Genomic DNA, 9,221 nt, shown 5'->3' with positions numbered 1-9,221 from the left:
ATTTGCACAATTTTACGTAACAATGTCATAAAATTGCGCAAAATTCCAATGTTCCTACCAGCCCACCCTGCAAGGACCTGTTACCCCGCACTGACCAGTGCGGTGAAGTATGGTCAAACAACCCCCACGCCCCGCGCGGCGCCGAGAGGCGCTCATCCAGTCGTGTGTGGCGTGTCTATCAAAAGATTCGATTCATTTTCTCACCGCTCCTGCCGACTTCTTGCTCCGCCTCCTCGCCAAGCCTCGGGGTCTCTGCGGAGGAGAGCTCCAATAAACTGCTGCTCTCCCCCGGTTCCTCGCCGCCTGCCGGCCCGACCGACTCGGCGGCGCGAGCTCTTGGGTCACGGGCCCGCGGGCACGGCCTTTGAAATCCCCACGAGAGGCCCCTCTCCCGTGCCCGAGATCCGCCTTCGTCTCCTCCATCCCCGTTGGTCGTGTTGCGCTGCTGCGCGACGCGATGGTGGAGCCGTGCCCAGAGGTGCACTCGGCCTCGGGTGCTTTGGAGAAGGATCGAGCTGGCGCGTCGGCGGGTGGCGAGTTGCGCGTTTCGACGGAAGAGACGCTGAAGTCGTCGTTGAAAAAAATATCAGGGTCATTGTTGACGTCGCACTCGCCGGAATGAAGGCTATTGTCGCTGAGCTCGTCATCACCAACACCACCATCATCGTCGTCACGAACTTCACCACTGCGATTTCTTTCAAACTCTGCAACATTCATGATTTTGTCGGCAAAATCAATGTCCTCACCACCACCGTCAGCATCATGACCACGAACATTGACACCATCTTCTTAATCACTACCGCCCACTTCTGCCATCATCATCACCATCGCATATTCCTTGGAACATGACCGGCCGCACGACACGTCTCCCGAATCCGTCTTCTTCCAAAGGGGCCCCCTTGGCTCGTTCCCCCGGCGGAGGAGACTGCAGCGAGCCGCCAAGAGCCAAACTGACACCTCCCTCCACCACGGGAGCCCCTTTCAAGGCGCCCCACTCTGTTGCGTGCCCGTGCACTCGAGTCGCAAAGCTGTGGTCCGCCGTCAAATCCCCTTGCTCCAGGCTCTCAACCACGGGCGACAGAGGCTTTGGAGAGTCCACCCAGAATCGAACCGCCCTGGGAAACGCGCCGTAGCGAGAGTTCTACAAACACCGGGCCATGGCGTTGTTGTTGTTGTTGCTCGCGGAAAGTAATTTGAAAGTTCGTTAATTAAATCACAAAAAAGACTGGCCTCTTTTGCACGAACTTAAGTCAATGCTTGTGAATCCAAAATGTAATGTAATACGCATGAACGGTCGTGATTAAGCTATACTCCTGAAGTATGGGGCATATAATAGTCTGTGCTAATAACAAGTTTTGTTTTTTATCTTGTTTTTGAATCCCGAAACATTTTTGATCGGAGATTGAATTGGGTTAGCTATGTTGTATATGCCCCCCTTTCCATCTTAATATTAACACGTAATTTTCCAATACATATAGATACATATTTCTATTGTTTCTTTTAATTTTAATAATGAATAAAAACACCAAACCAGGCCTCAGCATGGCATGTGGAGGTCATATTTACCTTGACCCACTAACACGATTTTGACGTTCAGAGCCCTCCCAGGGTCAGAGGGAGCAGAGAGAGAGCAGAGCGCAGCGGATTGCAAAGGGGCTGACGTAAACACAAAGCCAGGGTCACTGGGAGGTTGCGTTAGCCTAGATCTAGTTAAGTCAAAAAAGCTAATTGGTTCTGCATTACTATTAAAGTAACTTAAAGTCGGAATTTAACGACAGGGTAGGCTAAAGTTATTGATCTTCACACCCACTTCAATTGAACCCTGCCACAAGCTACGTCAATGTAACCATCACCCGTCTATTAATTTAATATGAAATGTATTTACATATTTTAATAATTTCTATACGACTTGACCCGAAGCCTATAACAATCAGGTTTTCCTAAGTCAACATAAATGATCTAGCCTCCACCCATACGCAAATAATAAGCAGGGTTAAAGTAAGAGTAGAGAGGAAAAGAAATGCAAGCGCACAGCAAAACTGCAACGTAAGCAAAGGGCGATGTTAAACCCAGGGTCGGAGAGAAAGGGAATCCCGGGCGTCTTTGTATCCCTGCAGCGCGGGGTAGGAGTGTGTATACGCTTGGGGAAACACGAGTCAAACACCGCAACGAGAAGCTGACTCAGACCTTGGATTAATACAGAATCATAACTATGGAACTCAGATGAAATGAAATGTTAACTTAAAACTTTTTAACCATTTCTTTGTGCGTCGGTGAAAGTCGGAGGGAATATCGCCCCTCCCTCCAGGTTGTGCACCCAGACAGAGAGGCGCCTTCGAGACAATTTATAACATTTGATTGTTTTACTTGTGGATTTTATGGTAGGAGTATGACAACGGAATATACCGTGGGTGATGCACAAGGACACACACTGACACACGTACAGACACACACACGGACACAGATACAGTTCGACTCGGAGGAGCAACTCACCAGAGTTCGACCGGGGGGGGGGGGTCGACTCTCGGGAGACAGTTCGACTCGGAGGAGCAACTCGGAAGAGTTCGACCAGGGGGGTCGGAACTCGGGGAGTTCGACTTGGAGGAGGTCGGAACGCGGGGAGTTCGACCAGTGGGTTGGCTCAGGAGCAGTTCCAATCGGGAACGAGAGCAACAGGTCGCCAGCCGGCGAGCTGCAGAGCAGGGGCGGCGAGCAGAAGCCAAAGTGGCCCCGTCGCTACCCACTGACGTTGGCAAGACTCGCAGGGTAGTGAGGCGTCACCTAGTGTGATTTCCAAGAGCTGAAAGACAGAGTATTGCTGATTCTACATTGAGTCCAGCTGCAGAGCGACCGACGCACCAAGCAAGAGCTTCTGCAAACCAGAGCAAGAGCACGTGCGACTTGAGTCATCCAGCAGTGGAGAAAAACCTGCTTTCAGCAAACCAGCAACGAGCACGTTCGAGTTCTCCACCCAGAGAGAGGGAGCGTGCCGATGCAGCTCATCCAACAGCGGAGAGAAACTGCTTCAGCAAACCAGCACGAGCGTGATCGTGCAGCTCATCCAGCAGTGGAGAGAGGTGTCCACTGAGCGGAACTGAGAGCGATCAAGCAACTCTCCCCCGTGGACAGAGGCTGGCTGCTGCGTGGAGGAGGGCGCGATTCGTATGATGCACTCCTACACACCTCACCGCTCTAAAGGGAGCGAGGCTACTTCTCCTACAAGCGATGCCAACTTCAGCGTATGGCAACGCAAAGAATTAATTCCAAACACTGACTATTCAAAACAATTCATATCACTCAAACATACACAGGTCCTTAACCAGAAGCGAACACTCAAGTCCGTGAACCATCTGGCTGTGGAAGCATCGTTCGTGTGATAACAGTCCGTCATTTATAAGTATATTCATAATTTCCCTCTTCAATATTTTGTTTTGGACTGTACTTCTAATCGCATAAGTTACCAACCGATCCATCAATACGAATTAGCCTTGGCACCTTCGCCACGGAGCTACGCTCCCGGGGAGGAATCGTGCTAAACCGATTTTCTGATCATACAATCTTATTCACGAATTAATTAATTAATCTCCCGTGAGATAACACGTTCCGCCGCATACCCTCACACTAAGCCATTTCGGTAATCTTATATTCTGTCCGGTGGATCTGTTGTTACATTTATGCCTTTGGAAATAATAACTGTTTGATTGTCTTTTTATATGAATACCGTTGCATGTTAATCAATCGCCTGTGATAATGTGCTGACCATTTCAAGCATAATGATCGTTCATATTATAATGTATAAGCTTTTGTGTAGCATAGCATTTGCATGTTCTGACTCTCTCTCTCACTAACAGCAATCGCTTTATGCGGGGTCCATGTGTTATCAAAGTGAAATCGTACAGTCGTTGATGATACTGTCTTGATACCGTGTGGATACCGTGTTGAAGTTCCGAGATTGAGAGTCACATACATATTATAGTTAAGGTTTAATTAGAAAATAAATTGATTAATACAGAAGTGGTCGTGTGATTCTTTCCTGAAGTTTTTGCATAAGATCTGTATCCTGCGACGAGATATGAACTCGAGAACCTAAACTATAAACACACCAATCCACACTCATTAAACTAAAGCGAACGATGTGAACATGAGACCTAAAATATGAACACTCGGGGAGTGTTAAAGCGAGAATCATTGTATTATGCTGATCAATAATACGAAATTAGACAACGAGGCCGAATTGACACTAGGGTAACTGCACACGATTGATTGCGTTATCCTGATTGATAACCCCACCTCGTCAACGAGGCGGGGACCTGATTATCATAAAGGCTATCATTAACACAACCACACCCACTCGTATAAATTAATACGATCATCTCTCTAATTAGCATAGTTATACGCATAATTACACGAATTAACATAATTTTGGATTAATTATGCAAATTTCGAATTTCATTTAATTTTAATTATTTGTCATCAATTTTCACACACCCACATATACAACAGCTACATTTCAGCAGGGTCAACCTGAAGCGCTGCATTAATTTAAACCCCGTGCTGAATACTTGAAAAAATTACATTGTGCGACTGAAGCCGACGTGAAGCAGGCTAAGCCCTCATATATGTAGATTTGATTAACATTCGTGATTGAGAATCTGAGACGGTACAAACCCCACCCATTGATCTTCTCCAGTCAAAATTGTACTTTATTGGTAACAGAGCACTTTAATTCACATTGATATCACTGCACATGAATCAAGTGTTGTGACTCGTATCTGCAACAATTGGACAAAAATCGAGACAGGTGAGCTCATTAAACCTCAATGAGTAATTAAATACGTTATTGAATATTAGAAAATACACTAATTAGAGCAAAGTTGACAAGCACTGATGCCCAACACACACCTGTTATCCCAGAGCTTGAGCAGGTGTGTTGCCAATCAGACAGCGTTAGTTGCTTAGCATGTCACAAGTGCAGAACAATTTGAATTGGGAGTAAATTAATAAAAGTGGAATTTTGGGAAACCCGTAATGTAACGCAAGGTGTCCTCCATGCCAGGATGGAATTCTTGCTAGAGTGGATTCTGGTGTTTAATGCTAAGTGAAACCTAACGCATACAGTGGGCTGTGTGTGATGTTACGCTTCTAATTCAGGCAAGCAATAGCTCTGTTAATTAGCACCAAGGAAAGCTATTTGAGCAACAAATGCAGTTAAATTTTGATTGAAAGCTTTCGTGACTATGCAGGGATTCATATTCTTGGTTCTTTCGGTAAAGTCACGTAGAAGGGAAACAATAAAATAATAAAAATATATAGCAATAAAATTCTCACGACATTTCGACTGCAACACAAGTAATCAACATTAGGTGTGAAAAGCACAACAAGAAAATGCAGTTAAATTTTGATTTAAAGCTTTCGTGGCTGCAGGGATTAATATTCTTGGTTCTTTCGGTAAAGTCACGTAGAAGGGAAACAATAAAATAATAAATATATATAAAACAATAAAATTATCACGACGTTTCGACTGCAACACAAGCAATCATCATCAAATTTTCTTGTTGTGGTTTTCACACCTGATGATGATTGCTTGTGTTGCAGTGGAAACGTCGTGAGAATTGTATTGTTTTATGTTTTTATTATTTTATTGTTTCCCTTCTACGTGACTTTACCGAAAGAACTAAGATTAAAAATGCAGTTGTGTGGCGTCGGTGTAGTCGGGAGTCTGTGACGTCATGTGACACTCCTCATAAGGTGTCGTATTGTAACGTCACTGCAGTCCGGCGTGTGACGTCACATCCTACAGGCTCTTCGGATTTCTTGGGAAGCAGAGGTGTCTTCACTTGCCCTCTGGCGTTCTCGTGATAAAAATTTTTGGAAAGTTTCGGTGCTCTGGCACATTGGTGGCATGGCCACCATGAAGAAAGGTGTAAAGAAATTATTCAGAAAGTTTTTCAAAAAGCTATGCTGCTGTTGCCGAAGCAGTTCTGATGATGAGGACACCTATGCTGGGACCTCGCTGGGCAGTCCTGCTACGGTTCGCAAGGGCAGCCCTCTTTCGAGTCTGGTGAGCAGCCGTTCCAGTGAGAGCGTTTTTCAGAGCTGCAACACCAGTTTAACGTCAACGAGTCAGGAGGCATCAATCGTTGGACACAAGGAAAATGATCTGACTAAGGTAAGGGCAGTAAGATCTGCTGCAGAGAGGGAGATGACTCACAGCGGGTGACTGGGTACATCTAACAGAGTCTGCTAATAACTAGAAACATTCAATAACAATTTCTTTGTTATTTGGAGAACGAAAAATATCAATTCAGAGGTTCATTTGGTTTACCTATATATATGGACAGGGTACGACTGAAGCACTACATTAATTTAAAAGTCGTACTAACTACCTAAAAACTACGCTGAGCCAAGTGATAATCTTCCCACAGAGTATGACGCTAAAGCCGACATAAAGCAGGCTCACGGTCTTAGTTCTTTCGGTAAAGTCACGTTGAAGGGAAACAACAAAATAATAAAATATAAATAAAGCAATAAAAATTATCACGTTTCGACCATAACACAAACGGTCGTCTTCAGGTGTGTTGGTTTGCATGAATTTATTTAAAAACGGCGAATTTTGCCCATTTATTTATTTATTTAAAAACCCGTTGGCGCCACGCGCAACGATTTGGCAGTTTATCGTTACTGCAGTCACGATAGCTTTAAATCAAAATTTCAGGCTCACGTTGTTGAAAGCTTCAACAGTTTGAGTCAGAAAGTGAGGAAAAAAACGGCAGCCCCCTTTCGAGTCTTTTGAAAGCTGCAACACCAGTTTAAAGTCGTGATGCATGTTGAACTTCTTTTGCACCGTACCTAGGCAAACGTGTTGCTCGGAGGTGCGGGGAAGGACGGTGAGGAGACATCATCATCTGAAGAAAGCAATGCAGATCATCTGACTAAGGTAAGGGAGGCTGTAGGAGCAGCAAAGAGGGAGGATAAATCACAGCGGGTGACTGGGTACATCTAACAGAGTCTGCTAATAACTAGAAACATTCAATAACAATGTCTTTGTTATTTGGAGAACGAAAAATATCAGTTCAGACGTTGATTTGGTTTACCTATATATGGACAGGGTAAGCCTGAAGCACTACATTAATTATAAACTCGTACTAACTATACTCTTTGGTTCTATTGGGTAAAGTCACGTAGGTGAAAATAAAATAACAAAAAATCACGACGTTTCGGCCACAACACAAGCGGCCTTCATCAGGTGAAGGCCGCTTGTGTTCATCAGGTGAAGGCCGCTTGTGTTGTGGCCGAAACGTCGTGAATTTTTGTTATTTTATTTTCACCTACGTGACTTTACCCAATAGAACCAAAGAGTATGGATCCTAGCAGTCACGAAAGCTTTAAATCTAGAATCGTACTAACTACCAAAAAAACTACGTTGAGCCAAGTCATATAATCTTCCCACAGAGTGTGACGCTAAAGCCGACATAAAGCAGGCTCACGTTGTTGAAAGCTTCAACAACAGTTTGAGTCAGAAAGTGAGGATAAAAAAGGCAGCCCTCTTTCGAGTCTTTTGAAAGCTGCAACACCAGTTTAAACTCGTGATGCATGTTGAACTTCTTTCGCACCGTTCCTAGGCAAACGTGCTGCTCGGAGGTGCGGGGAAGGACGATGAGGAGACATCATCTGATGAAAGCAATGCAGATCATCTGACTAAGGTAAGGGAGGCTGTAGGAGCAGCAAAGAGGGAGGATAAATCACAGTAGGTGATTAGGCAAAATTCAATTATCACGTATGCTTTCGTGACCAAAATCATCCATAATACCGTTTTGTCCTTTCTTTTGGGTTAGATTACTGGCGAAACGTCGTACTCGGATTGTAAATGTTGTGGCTTGGCTCTCCAACACACCGGTGTGCTGTACTCGTAACGAATTGGCACGATCTGTTTAAGTGGTAAACCTTACAAATTGGCTGTGTCGGATTGTGGCCGGTTTAACGAAACATTTATATATTTACACGATCTAAAAAGAAGAAAACCTGTAGTATAGATCAGTATTGATAAAATTCAGGTAAAAAATTAAAGTTTACGTTGCAAAACTTGCAAAGAAGACCAGTCCACACGTAAAGGTGCAGCCTTGAAATTGTTTGATCATACGATTGCTCGCGGTTGGGTTTGCACGAGAGGAAACTCACCTTCTACACCCACCAAACATCTTGGAAAATGTGGGAGCACCCACACCTGACCCCACAACACACATGGCTTGTCCATCGACTACCTGTGGTGTCCCTATTTATACTGCAGGGTGAATAAAAGTGGGAAGGATGTATTTCTACCGACATGCCAGGAAATTGTGGCACCAAATTCCGTACGATAACACCAGATTGCTAACCGTTGCATGAATAGCACATTAAGCCATTTGAGTATTTAAAATATGCATGATTTCCAATTTCACGCACTGCAAGAATGGGGAGGGCGTATGAAGGGATGTAAACCCGTATGGGAATGTGTCCATATGGGTCTGTATTTGCGCTCAAGTGATATCACATGCATCTTTTTAACGTAACGTCTTCAGAATATCACTAAGGAGAATTTAGACATAGAGTATGTTTTTGTCCAACTTCTTTGGAAACAAAGATAGATCCTGGTATCTAAAAGCAGAGTCTCCATTATTAGATTGGCTTGCCATGTTGTTCGAAATAAGAATCCGCACTTAGCAGTTTGAGCAATGCTGCAGTGTAGTGGCGATGCGTGTCCGTGACTTAAGGCTGCTTTTACTGCTGCCGTAGGAGGAGGCCAAGAGTATTCAACGGGCAGAAGGGGACACCATCTCCAGCATCGTCGTCAAGGATGAGGCATCCACATCACCCCCGGCGGTGTCAGCAGCAGATGACAAGGGGCTGGAGATCCAACACAGCACCGTTCCATCTGCCGTGTCTTTCGTGACCGAGTCCAGCACGACTGGGCTGCACAAACCTAATGCCGGAGGTAAGTGTTTGCTGGCGTGACCCCGTCCCTCTGATTAGTATGGATGGCGACACACGGTGTGAAAGAAGTTCAACGTGCACACATACGTACACTTTGATATCTCGTCACGCTGCTGTGGTTGTCTAGCCATTGCTGTCGATGTAAAACTTACAGGCTGAAGATGCTCTTCAGGCAATTCTGATTACTAGTGCTGAACACTTCAAAAACATTTAATACATTTGCATCTCGCCAGCTGGTGAAGAGGATTGTG

At 44.9% G+C, this 9,221-nt stretch overlaps 1 long non-coding RNA gene across 1 annotated transcript; it reads left to right on the top strand.

The window, feature by feature from the left end:
• Window positions 1-6,696: 6,696 nt before the first annotated feature.
• Window positions 6,697-8,900, top strand: LOC142929657 (uncharacterized). The gene is made up of 3 exons (XR_012945848.1): window positions 6,697-6,937; window positions 7,623-7,703; window positions 8,773-8,900. It is a non-coding gene; the product is annotated as an uncharacterized LOC142929657 (long non-coding RNA).
• Window positions 8,901-9,221: the final 321 nt, after the last annotated feature.

The sequence above is a fragment of the Petromyzon marinus genome, chromosome 33 (genome assembly GCF_048934315.1).
Source record: "Petromyzon marinus isolate PM22_M1 ecotype Great Lakes invasive population chromosome 33, UKy_Petmar_22M1.pri1.0, whole genome shotgun sequence".
In the NCBI taxonomy this organism is placed as follows: Eukaryota; Metazoa; Chordata; class Hyperoartia; order Petromyzontiformes; family Petromyzontidae; genus Petromyzon; species Petromyzon marinus.
The sequence above is the reverse complement of the archived record's forward strand: the minus strand, read 5'-3'. Positions and strand labels throughout refer to the sequence as shown.